General features: G+C 36.3%; 1 protein-coding gene across 1 annotated transcript in view; it reads left to right on the forward strand.

The window, feature by feature from the left end:
* Positions 1–18,427, forward strand: part of LOC105205514 (dynein assembly factor 5, axonemal) — a 106,946-nt gene that overhangs the window by 13,257 nt on the left and 75,262 nt on the right. The window lies entirely within an intron of this gene.

The following is an 18,427-nucleotide window of genomic DNA, read 5'->3' on the forward strand; positions in this document are numbered from 1 at the left end:
CAATCCACGAAACCACGGGCGATCGTTACCTGACACCCTGTATATATATATATACCTATATATATATAGGGCGTCCCAGAGCAATGTATAAAGATTATTACGATGATGTAGAAGGGATTGAGATAAAAGTCTAATACCATTTTGCGATATTTGCAATAATTATCGAGTAATAAAATATTAAAATCAGACGAATAAAAGCGCGTGGAGAGACAAGCGGTCGCTTGCCTGAGCCGTAGGACCGCGAGTCTCGGCGCGGTGCGGGGGGATGAAGAAGTGCGGTGCCAAGCTATCCTCCTCTTCGCCGCGCGCCACTTACCGTAGCATACAACCGAATTGCGGTGGGCGGTCCTACGACTTAGACGAGCGACCGCATGTTTCTTCGCGCGCTCTTATTCGTCTAACTTTAATATTTTATTATTTAAAATTTATTGTCAATATCGCAAAATGATATTAGACTTTTTAATTTATTTTAATCCCTTTTACCTCATCGTGATAATCTTTATACATTGGTCTGGGATACCCTGTATATATTAGGGTATCCCAGACCAATGTATAAAGATTATCACGACGAGGTAAAAGGGATTAAAATAAATTAAAAAGTCTAATACCATTTTGCGATATTTGCATTAACTTTCGAGTAATAAAATATTAAAGTCGGTCGAATAAGAGCACGCGAAGAGACAAGCAGTCGCTCGTCTGAGCCGTAGAACCGCCCACCGCGGCCCGACTGTAGGCGACGCCGCGATGGTAAATGGCGCGCGGCGAGGTAAAGGATAGCACCGCACCGCCCTTGCACCATGCCGTGGCACGGGTCAACGCTATACACTCGCGATCACGATTATTAAGTATTTTGTTTTTTGTAATATTTATAGCATTTTTTATAGCGAAAAACCAAAAGTTAAATAATGTAACTTTGCGAATATAGCATTATATCTCTCTCTCTAAAGTACAAGAACACAATAAGTATTATCTCCTTAAACAACAGTTCAAATTAATGCTATTTGAATCTCATCATTATGTGAAATTTCAAGTGAAAAATTTAAACTACTACCATTTCTTTATACTTTTCATATTAAGCACTGTAAGACACTCGGATAAATAGTATGCTGATTATAATTTATCCTAGTTCTAGCGACAGTTTTCGCTAGAACTAAGATAAATTATAATCAGTATACTATTTATTCGAGTGTCTTACAGAAATATTTACATAATAATATGGCACATTGATACATTGTTAACTTCGCGAATATAGCATGCTACCTCTCATTCTAAAGTACAAAAATACAGTAAATATTACAAGTTTACTTTTTTAATATTTTTAAATACGGAACGATATTGGAGAAAGTGTGCTGCTGATTATTTATCGCAGTTCTAATAGAATATTTCGCTCTACGATCATCAATTTAAGCACAGTTACAGCAGCAACATATTTGTTAATGTTAGATTTTATATTTGTTTCTTACAATAATGTATTAAATTAATGACATTATTTACATTCACAGTAACAATGTATATTATTACGTAAATATTTTTAATGAAAACCGTCGCTAGAACTAGAATAAGTTATAATCAGCATGATACTATTTATTCAAGTGTCTTACCGTGTTTAATATAAAAAGTATAAAAAAATGGTAGTAGTTTAAATTTTTCACTTGAAATTACACATAATGGTGAGATTCAAATAGCATTAATTTGAACTGTTGTTAAAAAAGATAATATTTACTGTGTTCTTGTACTTTAAAGAGAGAGAGCGAGAGATGTAATGCTATATTCGCGAAGTTACGTTATTTAACTTTTAGTTTTTTGCTATAAAAAATGCTATAAATATTACAAAGAACAAAATACTTAATAACCGTGATTGCGAGTGTACAGCGTTGACTCGTGCCACGACGTGGTGTGAGAGCATGAGGGAGCGATGCGGTGCCAAGCTATCCTTCCCCTCGCCGCGCGCTACTTACCGTCGCGGCGTCGCCTACAGTCGGGCCACGGTGGGCGGTTCTACGGCTCAGGCGCGTGACCGCTTGTTTCTTCGCGCTCTTATTTGGCGGACTTTAATATTTTATTACTCGAAAGTTATTGCAAATATCGCAAAATGGTATTAGACTTTTTGATTTATCTCAATCTCTTTTACCTTATTGTGATAATATGTATACATTTCTCTGGGACATATACACACGTGCGCGCAATATCAGATATCTGATGATTTTGTAAGTCTCTGATTACTGCTGTGTAATTACAATTGTTCAATTGAAAATAGCAGATCTAATATGGCAACATATAACTTTCAAAAATTCATAACTTAAAATTGTATTACTTATACTGTATGACAAAACAAAGAAAAATATTTTATGCTTCCTTTAATGATTTTAGTTTTCTTGCTGTTTCGAAGTCTTCACTTACTTTTTGTGACAATAGAAAATGTACAGTTTGTGCCAGGTATGCCTGGGGTCCGATTCTAGGGTCCACGTTTTGTTCTTAGTTGTTTTTACGTTTATGACTATTATAAGTGGATGCTGCGTTAGCGATCATGAATGTATCGTAGTGTTAGTAAATTATGTTTTGACAGCCAGCCGATGTAACCTCAGTTTTGATTGGTGAAATCTCAGAAATATTCCAAAGCTTAATTAAAAAGAAGCGGATCAAAGCCTTTGATAATTATCGTTACAAACACTGTTGACTATCCTTACATTTATTAAAGAATACGGTAATGTCTCGCACCAAGTCTTATTATTACCTGTAATCGTCAGAAAAACAGCTCACAAAGTATATTTTTTTATTGTCAAATAATAACAATTTTTTATTTTCAAAACTACAACTTATCTGATATATCAAAGGCTTCGATCCGTTTCTTTTCAATTAAGCTTTGGAATATTTCGGAGATTTCACCGATCAAAACTGAGGTTACATCGGCCGGCTGTCAAAACATAATTTACTAACATTACGATACATTCATGATCGTTGACGCAGCATCCGCTTATAATAGTCATAAACGTAAAAACAACTAAGAACAAAACATGGACCCTAGAATCGGACCCCAGGCATACCTGGCACAAACTGTACATACAGAAAAGTGATTTTGCGTTACCCATCCACCACATGGAGATATCACCTTATTACAGGACATGGCTCCTACGCCAGAAACATATTTACACTATGTGCAATCCTTTTTCTTTACTATTTACAACATTACTATTTATATTATTATAATATATACATTATATTACATAACGAATAATCTTAATACTAAATTTACATTTAATTGGATATTTAAATGTGGAATATAATTTTCCAATTTAATAAAAGTGAGCTCTTTTATTTTTGAAGTCCCGAGTCATTGACATCTTTTTGTAATTTTTTTCCAGGATTGATTTTTTTTAAGCGACTAGCAGTAATCATATGTATATCATACCTATCCTAGTACCGCCTCTCCATTTCTTTAATATCCTGATGAAATCGTTCATACTGTTCTTTGCTAAAATCACTAAGATTATCCGAGAAATAATCTAGATGAGAATACAAAAAGTGAACTTTCAAATTCATATTGCATCCCAAAGTTTGAAAGTTATTTAGCATCCTTTCAACAATCATTTCGTAGTCTGCGATTTTTGTATTCCCAAGAAAGTTTTTCACCACATTTTTGAAACTGACCCAAAGTTTTTTCTCAATTTTGTTCATCGTCATTTTAAACATTTGATCTTTCATCACCGATTGAATCTGAGAACTATTAAAGATTCTTTTATTTTTCCTTCAGACAATTTTGGAAATTTGGTCTGCAAATATTTTGTAACAAACCGCCTCCGCGCGACCCCCTCCAACGGACCGGTCATCATCCGCCAAACGCCGGCCGAACAACCGCCGAGCGTAGAACGAGGCGTTACGCGCCCACAAACAATTCCAAACGCGCCGACACGAGCAGCGAGGCATCCGCGCGCCGAGATATCTTGCCGCGCACGCGCACCGGCTCAAACCGGCACGCGCTAACGACGTGCTCGCTCGCCTCCGTTTGCTCTCCGCACAACCGATCTCGAGCGGCGGGGACGCTGGCGCCGAAACGAACCGAACCACCACCGAGCGTTCCCGACGTCTCGAGATTCGGGTATAAAAGCGCCGGAGCAGCGAGATGCTGCTCTTCTTCTCCGCCAATTAGTCTCCGAAGAAGTCTCCCGAGGTAGTCTTGGGGTCAAGCGTCTTGGCCTCTGTCGAGCGTTCTCGACGGCTACCGTTCTCACACCCGTCTCTTTTTGCCGAAGCTGGGCTCAAGCGCCTTGGGCTGTGGCAAGCGTACTTGCCCAACCGGCTTCCTAGTACCGATCCAATCGTACCGCAGCGGCTAAAGAAAAACGGGGTAAAGCGTCTTTGCCTCCGTCGAGCGTACTCGACATAGCTGTCGCATCCCGTCTGTAATAGCGCGTGCACGACCAGCAGATTTAAAGGAACGCTCAGCCGAGCGCCGCCTTGCGCTTCGCTACCGCACCGGCGACCGCGAAAACCGCGCACGCGACCTCGCAAGGCCGGTAAACATCGGACCGCCCGTCGCGTCGAAAGAACGCCAGCGACGTCAACACGCACCTGTCGCACGAATAACGGCAACCGCGCCGACGACGATACGCGCGCCGAATCCGGTACACCCTTGTAACCGCGCCGTTTGATACCAGAATAATCGTCACCATGAGCGATACGGCCGACGACGTATCAACGGTGACCCTTTCGAAGAGCGACTCTGTATCTAATAGTAGTACATTGTATTTCGTCCTTTCTCTTCTCTACAATAAACTGTACATATATTACACATCAAATCGCAGCCTAATTCTCTCTTAACCCGGATCGTGCCCTGGAATTACCGACGAGCTACGTCCGTACGCGATACCTAAACAAGAAATACGGATTGTTACAATTTGAAGCAATTGTCATTTTTATTTAGCGCTTTTACAAATTGTTTTATTAACCCCAATTTAATATGTAATGTGGGTAACAAAATCTTTTTTGGATTGACCAAGCTATTGTGTATAACATTTTTTGATCCGGGTATTAAATTTGTTCTGGGTGGCCATTTTTTCTTTACCCAATGCTCATTTCGCGCACGACTGTCCCATTGGCATAAAAAAACATAGAAATTTTATGAAGCGAAACTGTTGTCTTAAAAGGAAATATATTATTTTTAAATTGTCGCAAATCATCCAATTATACTCTGTGTATTTGATTGTATCAAGAAGAAGTTTCATACTTTCGTATGTTTCTTTCAGAGAAACCGAATGCGCTATTGGAACAGCAGCATATTTATTACCATTGTGTAGCAATACTCTCTTCAAGCTCCTTTTAGACGAATCAATGAAGAGTCGCCAGTCAGTGGTTTTATACATATTGTCTATGAACTGATTTATTAGACCTGCTACATCATTACAATAAACCAACAAGTTAGTCTCTGAAAAATACGGCAGGAAAGACGACTCTCTTGTCCTGTAATATGTAACTGATGTTCCGTGAGCTAACAAATATTTCTCGAAGCCAAAAGTTCCGATTTTTGTTTCGAAAGACCTAACCCATACAACACGAAGTCGACTATGAGCCGACTTTAAGCTGACTGTAAAAGGCAAGAATTGACTTTTAAGTCAATCTGTCAGTCGACTGTGAGTCGACTGACAGTAGACAAATGTCCCAAAAGTAGTTGACTGTCAGTCGACTTTTCAAGTTGACAATATGTTGACAATATGTTGACAATGTGTTGACAATGTGTTGATAATAAATTGACAATGTGTTGACTCTAAAATGACAATATGTTAACAATAAGTTGACTCTAAAATGACAATAAGTTCACTGTGAGTCGACTATTACTAGCCAAGCTAAAATTGACAGGTTACCGAATATTCAGCTGTTGGGTGATTTACGCCTCACTTTTTACGCCTCACTATTATGTCTTTGAATGTTACATATGCAAAAGTATAAACAATCATTTTCATAATTGTTACTTTTGCATGTGTAACGTTCAAGGACGTAATAATCTGCGTGCTCGTGCCATATCACTGAAAATGAAAAAGACATTGATTTTATATAATTTATTTTTTTTTTGGAACGCCTTCAATATACGATGCAATTATGGCATACTTTATGGGGCACCCAATTCGTATCTTGGTTAACAATTTGTATACCAAAACAGTAAGCATAAGCCATTTTCACGAATTTCGTTATATTTTCTCGATACTTTTGTATTATATAAGAACCGCAAATGTAAAATATAAGTGTACTGTTTTTACAAACGTATTTTGATGACATTTTTACGACAATACGTTATTTATACTAGAATAAAGTAAAAGTTCTTATTGCAGTATCTTTGATTACACAAAGCGTATTTGAAACTTCAATATTCACATCTAGAGTGAAACTCCGCTTCAGAGAAGAATGTATCCGATGCCGGTTCGTACATTGTTTTATATAGCAACCACGCGTCACTTCGATAACGAGAAGTCGCGCCGCGTAGCAACGCGTCTATGTACCAGCATGTGCGATTTGCCTCGTAGAAAATACCTTATTTTTCAGTAATTGTAATTACACAGCAGTAATTAGAGACTTACAAAACCATCACATATCAATGTGATGGTTCAATTCTTTTTTTATTTTTAATGACAAGTTTTGTAAATAAACTTTCGGTGTTCGATGGAATCTCCTTTGTCCCCGATTGTTGCTAATCTGGTTTTGCAGGATTTGGAAACGACGTTTTTAAAAAGACTTATGCATGTTCTTGAATTCTATGTTAGATACATAGATGACATCGTAATGTCTGTTCACAAGACTCAGGTCGAGGCTTGTTTGAAAATTTTCAATTCATACCATCCAAGATTGAGATTCACGTTGGAGGTTGGAGGTGACTCCTTGAATTTTTTAGATGTAGCGTTAATCAGAAAAGGCAGACATCTTATTAGCAACTGGTATCAGAAATCTACATACTCGGAACTATCTCAATTACTTATTCTGCCATCCTCTATGCCAAAAAACCAATACCATAGTGAGTCTGACGGACAGAGTTCTTTGATTATCACATCCATTTTTTCACCAACAGAATTTTAATGAAGTGGTTCACATTCTCTTGAACAATGGTTATTCTCTTGATTTTATTTTCTACACAATCAGAAAAAGAATGCAGCTTTAGATTTGACCAAGACGACCACTATTAATAATTTAAATAATACATCCAACTCGGATGAAAAGGAGGTTTTTTTTATCATCCCTTTTGTACCGGGCTTGTCTGAGAGATTTACATACCTTGTCAGGAGTGAACCTCCGACTCATATAGCATATTCTGGATTAAACAAATTACGAAAATACATTAAGGTACACAAGGACAAACTTCCTCCCCTCTCATTCCAACGTGATATATCGAATTAAGGGTAGGGATTGCGATGTTTTATATGTGGAGCAGATCAAAAGATTGCTATAGACAAGAATTACGGAACACAGAAATCACATTTTTAGAAATACTAAACAACACTCAGTAATTATCAATCACCGCGTGGAATCTCTGCATGAATTTGATTGGGAAAATGTAAAAACATTGGACAAAGAAAGATCCTTGAGCAGGTGACTAATATCTGAGATGATACATATTCGAAAATAAACAAGGTTTGAATTTACAGCAAAACACGAAGTACACATTATCTAACCGTACTAGTTAGATAATGTGTAGTTCGAGTTGCTGGTGGGCTCTTGACGCTTTCCCTTCTTTCTGCTTAGTCAGAATCGTTTGTTATGCGAGATCTGGAATCCTGGGCCTTAGAAAAAATCGGAGTGCATCCACCCTTTTATTTTAGATATGTTGATGACGTGGTGATGGCAGTTCCGGGAAATTTGATTGACCTTACGTTAAACACGTTTAATTCATTTTACCCCAGAATGCAGTTTACATTGGAAATAGGGGGGGACAAGATAGATTTTTTGGACATCACCATTATTAAGAATGAGGGTGCTCTAATTTTTGATTGGTATCACAAGCCTACGTTTTCGGGAAGATACTTAAATTTTTTATCGGGTCACCCCTTGTCTCAAAAAAGAGGAACAATTATGGGAATAGTTGACAGAGCTTTTTTACTATCTGACCCTAAATTCCACAGTAAGAATATTGAGTTTATTATAAACACACTCCTAACCAATGATTATCCTGTAGAATTTATTTTCGAGACAATTAACAGCCGCCTTAAATCGCTTATTAATAAAAAGACAATTAATCAGATAGACGAGAACACAGATATTGACACAAACAATAGAACGCCATGGTTTTTACTGCCATACATTCCTTCAATTTCCGAGAAATTTAAGACTATTACCAAGAAACTTAATGTAAAATTGTCTTTTTTCAGTCTTAATAAATTGAGCAGATTTATTAAAGTGCAGAAAGATGTTCTCCCAAATAACCATAAGAAAAATGTAGTTTATAAGATTATGTGTAAGAATTGCGATGCTTCATACGTAGGACAAACGGGCCGAAAATTGAAAACAAGAATCACTGAACATCGTAACCATATTAAGTGGAATACAAACAGTCACTCCGTAATCACCGAACACAGATTGAATTTTAACCATGACTTTGATTGGGAGAACATAAAAATCCTAGACAATGAGCGGTTTTTGGGCAGGCGACTAACATCAGAAATGCTACACATACAATCACAGAATAATAGCCTTAATTTGTAAACAGATACTGATTGTTTACATCATGCATATCTTTCATTACTTAACAAATTGTAAAAGAGTCAATAATTTATAATATCAGACTCTCGTTATTTAATTAATTTTATGCATTGTGACAAGCTGTGAACGACTCTTCTATTTTCTCATATTTTCTTGTATTTTCTTATAGACCGTATTTATGTATTTATTTTGATCCCTATGTACCCGACTGCGTGTCTTTGCGTGCGAATCTGAAACAAGACTTTGAAACCGAACACACAGTCAGTATACATTTTGACTTGCGATAGAGAGCATGACCTGTTGTCGAGTGTATACTATGACAAGAGAATTAATTATTCTTACAAGACTAAATCCTATCCAAGGCTTCTGTCGTCCTCATCAGTCAAGAATGGGTGAGTCAAGCAATTTTGATCATTTTAAATAAGTTCTTTGTAAAAAACGTTCGATCATTGAACAGAAAAGTGTCATTTCTTGCGACACTGTCACGGGAAAGATGCCACAGCAGATTTGGCAAACCGCCGGTGACGCGATATCCTCCCGTTTGCTGACTGATGAAGAGATTTTCTTTTATATATATATATATATATATTGTGCTGAAGATAACTCAAAATGAGTCGAAACGTCCGGAATTATTGTAATTAGATATAAAGTAACACGTTGAAAATTGTCGTGGACAAGAAATAAACATTTGCGCACCTATACCCACGCTGACTCTCATTAGCCCTCTTGACGAGATTCAATTATTCAGAATCGTTTACGCTGTACTATCACAAGATCATCGCTCTGCAGTGCGAATACACATTTTGTGCAATACAGCTGCACACTACCTCGCGGCGTATTTGTTTGACGAAGCACCAATTATAAAATTTGCGACCTTTGTTTCATTCTTTATCATTAAATTTTTGTAAGTTTTTCTGTTTTTATTTCTTAATTTTGTAACGGTACAACTTTCCTTACGGTCGCGGATTAGCTCGTCGATGCCAGGGTCGAGAAAAGAAAGAACTCCGACTTGTAAAGAAATTGAACAAAATATTTATTTTAAGTAAGTCTCTCCACACTCCGTGTTACATAAATATAAAAAAATTTATTATAAATGAGGAAGTCGACACTTAGGACCCGTGTCCCACAGCACGTATTTTACTCACGGGAACTTAAAAAAAATTAAATAATATCGCACGCGATGTCGTTGAGTTCTAGTTAACTAATACGTTTAAACACGAATAATATCACGGTAACGTGGTTCTTACTAAATAACGCTCGGATACGGGTAAAAAAATATCTTATAACACAAATTTTAAAGCTAACGTAGTTCTTATAACTAAGGCTTGAACACGACGAATTATAAGAGTATTGCAGACCTTAATATTAACGCGATATAACTTAATATCTATGACGATCGCCGGAGGAAGGGGTAGAGATACGCTCGCTACGCGAAGAGAGCGCTCGGTCGGACGGGGAACGCTCGGGACGGAGGATATCCAAAGAAATTTCCTGAGGAAGGTCCGATGAAGAAATCAGGACTCCTGGGGAAAAGAGCGTCGTCGCCAACCTGGTGATATTATTATTAATTTGCTCTGAAAATAAACAAAAAGTTAAGAGTCAAAATACAGGACAAGTAATAGGTAAAGGAACGGGTAACCGAGTACGCTCGGTGTCAGGAAGCCGAGAACGCCCGGCACAGGAAGCCGAAGACGGCTGGTTTCAGGAAGCTCGGCCAAGGAGTGCGGTACGGAATAACCGAGTACGCCCGGTATCAGGAATGATCAGGAAACCGAATACACCCGGTATAAGGAAGCCGAGAACACCCAGCCAAGGAGCTCCGAGTAATCCCGGAGTGTCGGCACCGATGATTTGGAACCGACTGGTTGGTCTGACCTGATGTGGCTCCGTATTTATACACTCGGGTCGCCCACGCAGTCAAACTCACGTGGTTTCTCCACTTTTCGGCGCGCACCCACGCGCACGTGCTCGCGCGATGCAATCGGGCGCGAGAGCGAGCAAGACAGAGAACGATACCGACGTCACGTGGCCGGGCGCGCGAGCGAAAGAAACGGACCGATATTCCGCGAACGGGCGTGCGAGCGAGAGGGAAATAAAATTTTACCTGCGTAACGAAGCTATTGTTACAATTTTTCTAATTTTGTAATTTATGATCTCTGTACTCACAGTTAATTAATTTTGCGGACACTAAAGATGACCCAAATCAGGGTCGAAACGTTTGTTAATTGTTTGAATCAATAACTTGAATCTACACACGAACATCCGGTGTTGGCTCTTATTGACTTGTTGAGAATTGATGACTTGGATCTTCGGAGCTTTGACTTTTTTAATTATTTAAATTTATTTTGTTTTTTAATCCAATGTTTCAAATTGGGATCACTTATCCATGTTTCATTAAATCCCGTGAGTCTTTTTTTACTTGGTGATGGATATTGTAATTTCATGTTAAACAGATCAAACAAGCACATTCCGCGTTATTTAACAAAACAAAAGCCGAATAAATAGCGGTCAGAGGTCAAAGGTCAAGCGGGCTATGAGGAATATCGCGATGCACTGCATAAAATGATGCCAAAACGAGAACGTGGACGCTGTAAAAGCATACAGCATAGATGTGCTCTCACAATACCTGTATGCTTTGTATGCATGCGCGAATGAGAGAGAACGCATCATTTCAGGAATAGTCCGTCTTTTTCTATCCAAGCATACCCTCACTCCACGATGTCTCAGTCTAGAGATTTTATGTTTATGGATGCGGTTTACCGATTTTGGCAGTGGAGGGGATAAGGCACGCAAAACAGTGTACGCTGCCTATGGATATAGAAATAACCGGATGGAGCCTTAACTGCGGGGGGAGGGGGGGGGTAAATCCGTCTTGCGGGGCGAGGAACATAGTCACGTGGTACGTTTGGTACCACATTGGCGATTGGCTGTAATTGAATGGTTTGTGCAAGCGCAATTCTTTTGAATTCATTGTGAAAGTGAAAAACAGAAAAATTATTTCTTGAAGATATAATTTGCACAATGCCGCAGTGCACTATAAAAAGTTATACAAATCGCACAGCAAGTCATCCAGTTTTGCGAAAACAGAACAAAATATTAATATCATATTATCGGTAAGAAAGATCTATAGTCTGCTTGCATATATAAGGTTATGTTGTATTGTAAGGTATATATTTTAAGGTTATGTATTACTGAAATAATATAATATAAAGTTATATATTTAATTAATTTATTTATAGATTTCCAAAAAATGAAAAAAAAACTTTGCTTAGATATATTGGAGCTGAACAAGAAATTTGTCCCACCTGGTGCTAGAATTTGTTCGGAACATTTTATTGAAAATTTATTTGATTCTTCATCTAATAGGAGAAGATTAAAACCAAACGCACTACTGTATATAGGTATATCAAATAGTGTTATTATTAGTACTGAAAAATACCGTGTTACTTTTATTTTAATATTACGTATGTACAAATTAGTTTCTTTCATGAACAAATAATATCACTTTTATAAAGTAACTTTCTGAACCCTGGTTTTTATATATATGATTTACAAGATTATGCAGTTAGAATTACATATTACTTTATACATATTCTTTTTTATTTGTTTAGAACGTGCAGTTACGGATGATACAAATTGCGAGACATTTAGTACATTAGGAGCTCTTTGGAAATTATTAAAATAGATAGAGCCCTGTCTCCTATTCCTAGATGCAATCTGTGTAAGGAATATTTAACTTTATTTAATAAATTGTATATAATAAGCCTGCCGCAGACGATACGTTTTTTTTTACGGGATTGCTTACGTGCTCCTATACTGGCAGTCTTACGTGCTCCCGTACTGGAAATGGGTAGCTTACGGGCTACGCTACTGACTCGCGTACTGGATTTTTGTAATAGATCATGTCCTATTTTTCTTACGTGATTCTGTACTGGTTTATTGTGAAAGCCAATCAGGACGCAGTTTGTATAGGTTATACTGGGTTATATCAAGTTATACTGTCAAAGTGTTGTCAAAGTTCAAACGTGAATTCACTTCGCAAACATGACGTCGTGCAGAAATGAAAAGACTTCAAAATAGTCCAAAGAAAGTATTTTATGTTTAATAGGGGCCTACTAATAGGAACCATGCTTATATGCGATAAACACACTAAATTACCATAATAAACACAGTAAAAGTGAAGCATTAAAGAATGTATTGACTGTCGACTCCATAAACGTCGGTGATATTTATTTTGTTGTCGCAATTTTTCAATAATTAAAAATAATGCAATAGCAATTTTACAATGTACAACTGTTGCAATAATTTCATCCAACTTAACTATCTCATCCATATTTAAGCGTGTCGCTTCTATGAAACAAATTTCAGTTGCTCAGCCCGTACGAAAACTCGCACGGTGTGAAGCCACGGCCAGTAGCACTGCCAGTACCATTGCCCGTACGGTAGCAAGTAAGAAAATCCAGTTAGAAATTCAGTAAGAAAAAACGTATTGTCTGCGGCAGGCTTAACTTTCTAAAATTAAAATTTTTTACATGTTACATTTAAAACGTTTTAGTTGTTGATCGAGCGACAAATGTTTCACCAAAGAGGAAACATGACTCTCCTGAAAAAGACCGTCTGCCGAAAAAATTGCAACTCAACCAGCATTTATTCAAAAAAGATGCGAGATTTGCAACAAAAGGTTCGATGAATGAAATCACGAATTATCTCTTTAAAAGCAATTATTGACGTTCTCAGAGTGAAGAACTTATTGGGGCTTGAAGAGTTACAAATATTACAAGACATAGGTGGGGTAAATTGTAAAATATTAGAACGACAATTACGAAAAAATAAGGAAAAATTTATGAACAATATAATAATCGGCCTAAAACATTTGCTTTAACATTGCATTATTACTCACCAAGAGCTTATGAATATGTATGTCAAGAATTTGATAACTGTTTACCACATTGCAAAACACTATCTAAGTGGTACCAAAGTATTGAAGAAAAGCCGGGTATTATGTTAGAATCTTTAAATGCTATCAAACAACGAGTAAATAGTGTTGATTATCAATTGTTTGGGTTGTTAGTTTTTGATGAAATGGCTATTCGTCAACATTTAGAATATGATGGTTAAAAATTTAATGGGTACGTAGATTTAGGTAAAAACATATCCAGTGATAGCATGTCTCTTACAAAAGAAACATTAGTATACATGGTTGTGTGCATAAATGGTGCATGGAAAATTCCACTGGCTTATTACTTTATTAATAAAGTAACTGCAGAACAAAAAATGAATTTAGTTTTACAATGTATTTCTTCTTTGCATGACGCAGGAATGCAGATTGTGAATGTTACTTGTGATGGTACAGCTACTAACTTTGCAATGATGCAAAAGTTAGGATGTGATTCTAACGAATGTTTTTTCTTTGCAGACGACATTTCCACATCCAGTTACAAATGAGCCAATAGTATTTCCAGATCCGTGTCATATGTTAAAATTAATACGAAATGCATTTGGGGACATAAAAATTTTTATCGATGAAAATAATAAAATAGTTAAATGGGAATATCTTGAAAAATTGTACAGTTTACAAGTAGAAGAAAGAATGCATTCGGGAAATAAATTTCAGACAGCACACTTTCATTATAATAAGCAAAAGATGAAAGTAAGCTTAGCTGCACAGACACTAAGCTAATCTGTTGCAGACTCATTAGGATATTGCAAAGATAAATTAAAACTGGATGATTTTAAATATACTAAAGCTAAAATTAGATTTTTAAAAGTTTTAAATGACTTATTCGATACATTAAATTCTAAATGTATAAAACAAGCAGGTTTCAAAAAAGCATTATGTTTGGAAAATATTGAAATTACAAAAAGGGTAGAAACTTGCAAAACTTACATAACATCTTTAAAAACAATTGATAGAGAATTTCTACATAAATGGAAAACAGGATTTATTGGATTTTTAATATGCATAAATAGTGCACAAACGTTTTATAGAATTTTATGTCAAGAAAAAGAAGTATTAAAATATATTCCATTTTATAAACTGAATCAAGACCACATTGAACTTCTGTTTGGTTGCATTAGATCAAGAGGAGGTGGGAATAATAATCCAACAACTCGGCAGTTTCAAGCTGCGATGAAAAAAATATTAGTACATTGTGAACTAAGAAATATTTCAAACAGAAATTGCATAGCCTTAGAAGAAATTTCTATTCTACATGTATCATTTTTTAATACAACTGTTAATTCAGAAGACATTATTCTGTAGTCTAGTGGATTAAATTGTCTTGAAGATGAAGTTGTAAGCAATAATGCTATAAATGATCATGATTATATTTCAGATTTATCATTTTTATCTGAATTTGCAAGCGAAGTGACAGTGTACATCGCTGGATATGTAATCATGCAATTACAAAAAACTATTTTATGTAATCAATGTATAGAAGCAATAAAATCAAATAAAACCGTTTATAGTGATTTTTTAATTGCTTACAAAGATAAAGGCAGATTAACGTATGTGTGAAAAAATCATTAGAAATGCGTTACATGAAAGTGGTGGGACATATGAATAAACAATTTACTGCTACCTATTTATCAATCAAAGTTTTAAACAATTTAATTAGATATAAGTTATTTATAAATTTAGATGATCATACATCTGAACAAAGTGCATTTGACAATCATATTGTTCACTTAATACGTGCAATATGTAATAGATACATTAAAATACGACTACATTTTATTATAAAACAAGTTGTAAATACGTCAATGAGTATGCGGCGTACGTTCAACAAGTTAATTTTATTCAAAGGTCAATAAATGTACACGGTATATATATTATAATATTATAAATAAATATGTAATTATAAAGTTTATAAAGTAATTATTAAATTTATTTGATTATAAAACAATGATAACATTTATTTATACAGTGGCAAGCTATTGTATTAAAACCATTAAGTCATGCAGTTCTCACGTGCAGAAAAGTAAATCTTTCAGTTATTATTAAATATAACGTTTTATTTATTTATACATTTTAATATTGCAAAACCTACTGAATATAGAACGATTACAAAATTAAATATATTTAACCCTTAAACACATATTGAAAATTCCCCTAGATTTTCGATTGCTTACTGTGTGAAGACGGATTGAGAAAAAAGATTCGGACTAAGTGGAAAAAAAGTTTGAAGTCTCCTCTATTGACTGCTACAATTGACTAAATTTATTGTTTAACTAAAATAAAATGGCACAAAAGTAAAGTTTTTTTGGGAAGGTCTCCCAAACCCACTTATGTGTTTAAGGGTTAAATAAATACATTGAATACTCGTATCTATAGAAATAACAACTTTTAAACTCTTCTATCTTTTAATTTCTGACATCTTGATAATGTATATACGGGGTGATTATTAATGACTGTTTTCATGTTTTACTATAGGAGCATGATTTACCAACGGATACATATTTCTAAGATATTATTATATTAGAAATTACAAATACGTGCTCCTATGGTAAAAAATGGGAACAGTCATTGATAATCACTCTGTATTTATGATACATGAACACTTTGATTTGATGGTTTATAAATAAAACAACACATTTTTCTGTTTTATTTAAATAGATATTAAACATTTATAATTGTAAATGAACTACTTGAATTATCTTCAAATTGTGCGCATTTATATTATAACCAATCACCAACGTGGCACCAAATGTACTACGTGACTATGTTTCTCGCCCCGCAAGGTGGCTTCACTTCCCTTGCCTAAAGTAAGGGCTTACGCTCCATCCCGTTATTTCTATATGACACTGCCCAAGATTCGAAGGATCGTGCAGTAGCCCTGACTTATCGGCCTAATGTGTCAACAAATACCAATAACTTAGGGCTACTGCACAATCCTTTGAATCATTTCTACATATGACCATATTAAAATTATCATTCCCGGGATAAAAAACTTTAATTACTGGACACGGGACCAATCGACAAGTTCCGGGACTTTCCTGGATGTTCAGAACTAAACATGTGTCATTTATTATATTATTTTTATAATTATAAACTATTTTATTAAATATTGTATTTCGGTCTCTCGCGATAATTATCAAGCAATATTTATCCTTGTACTTGTAAATATCTTTGAATTTGTATTTTATCTCTATTTGTCTCATGTCACGGTCGAATCCGATGATTATTCTGTTATTATTCTAGCAAGTATCTCAGTCCGTTAATTTACTTATCTCCGAAGAAAACAAGTTTTGCGTCAGGATACACGCAAAGGAGACGACGAACATCAATAATTCCCAAACACCGATTTGAACGGAACGCGCTCTTGTTCGTCCAAATCGGTAACACCCATCAGGAGGACCGTATGGCTAATAATCTTCATTCTGGGTAAAAATCGTTCTTCCCGACTCTCCTTCGCGTAGCAAATTTTCCGGGGTTTGTGCTCATTCGAGAGCCCGACGCGTTAGAAATCTTGAACGACGCGATTGATACATACCTTGCGAAAGTGATCACGCGAACGTATTTAAAATAGAATTGGACGTTATACGAATCGACATCGGACACTTATATGGCAATTGTTCCGCCTTATCGGCATAAAGCAATTTTTTTGTTTTGTTGTTGGCTATTTAAATAAACATTTAGTGCGGAAAGTTAAACTGACAATTCAGTGCATCTTTAGTCCGCTCCTGCAGTCCGCTTCCCGCACCGAACGCCGAGCCGTTCATCCTTTCTCGTTCGCGTGTGTGTCCGTCGCTTTCTCTCTCTCTCTCTCTCTCTCTCTCTCTCTCTCTCTCTTTAACGCTTGCAGTACTGCCGTCTCTCGCGCTCTCGACGCTCGCAGGCAGTATCGCACGGATTCAAACTCACCACTCCCGCGCTCTCTCTCTCTCTCTCTCTCTCTCTGGAAGAAACCGGCCTCCAGTACTCGTAAATTAATTACTCAATTATTCAAAACCGAGCCCATTGAACACTGGAAATCCCGGACATCTGGCAACCTTACATTTTCCCCTTGAAGCATCAACTGCGCCAAAATTTTGTATTTATGCAGGATAATGCTCGTCCCCATACTGCGAACATAACGCAGGAATTTTTTCAGCGACATGATATCGCAATATTGGACCATCCTTCCAATAACTCCGATTAAATCTGATTGAACACGTTTGAGACAAGTTGAAACGACGGTTAAGACGCCGCGAAGAACACCCGCGAAATTTGAACGAGTTAGGAGAAGTTCTTAGGCAAATTTGGCATGAAATTTCAATGAATTTTATACAAAGATGCATAAACATGTAACAAGTGGTTATTGATCAGAGAGGAAGCAAGACATATTATTAAACACAGGCACGCAAATTAAATATTACTAATTGCAAGTATTTATTTTACACTCACTTACTTACACACGCACGCACGCACGCACGCACGCACACACACACACATATCACATATACAATGTGCAAAAATCCGACCGGCAACCTCTACGTAGTGCATATTGGGTAATGCTAATGACAGTGGTAAACGTCATTTTTCGGAAAAATGTACTGTTAAAAATGTGTTTCTTCAAAGTCTTGTGACTCATTGTCAGTAAAAAAAAAAAAAGTACAAAAATTAAAAAGAAAAACATTTTGTAAAAAAAATTTTATACTTTATGGCACTTTTATAGCATTTGTTGAGAACAAATTTTTTGAGCTACAGGCTGTTAAACATACGTAATTTAAAAAAGAAATAGTGTATCTTTTTGGGGGTATAGCAATG

The sequence above is a fragment of the Solenopsis invicta genome, chromosome 5 (assembly GCF_016802725.1).
Source record: "Solenopsis invicta isolate M01_SB chromosome 5, UNIL_Sinv_3.0, whole genome shotgun sequence".
In the NCBI taxonomy this organism is placed as follows: Eukaryota; Metazoa; Arthropoda; class Insecta; order Hymenoptera; family Formicidae; genus Solenopsis; species Solenopsis invicta.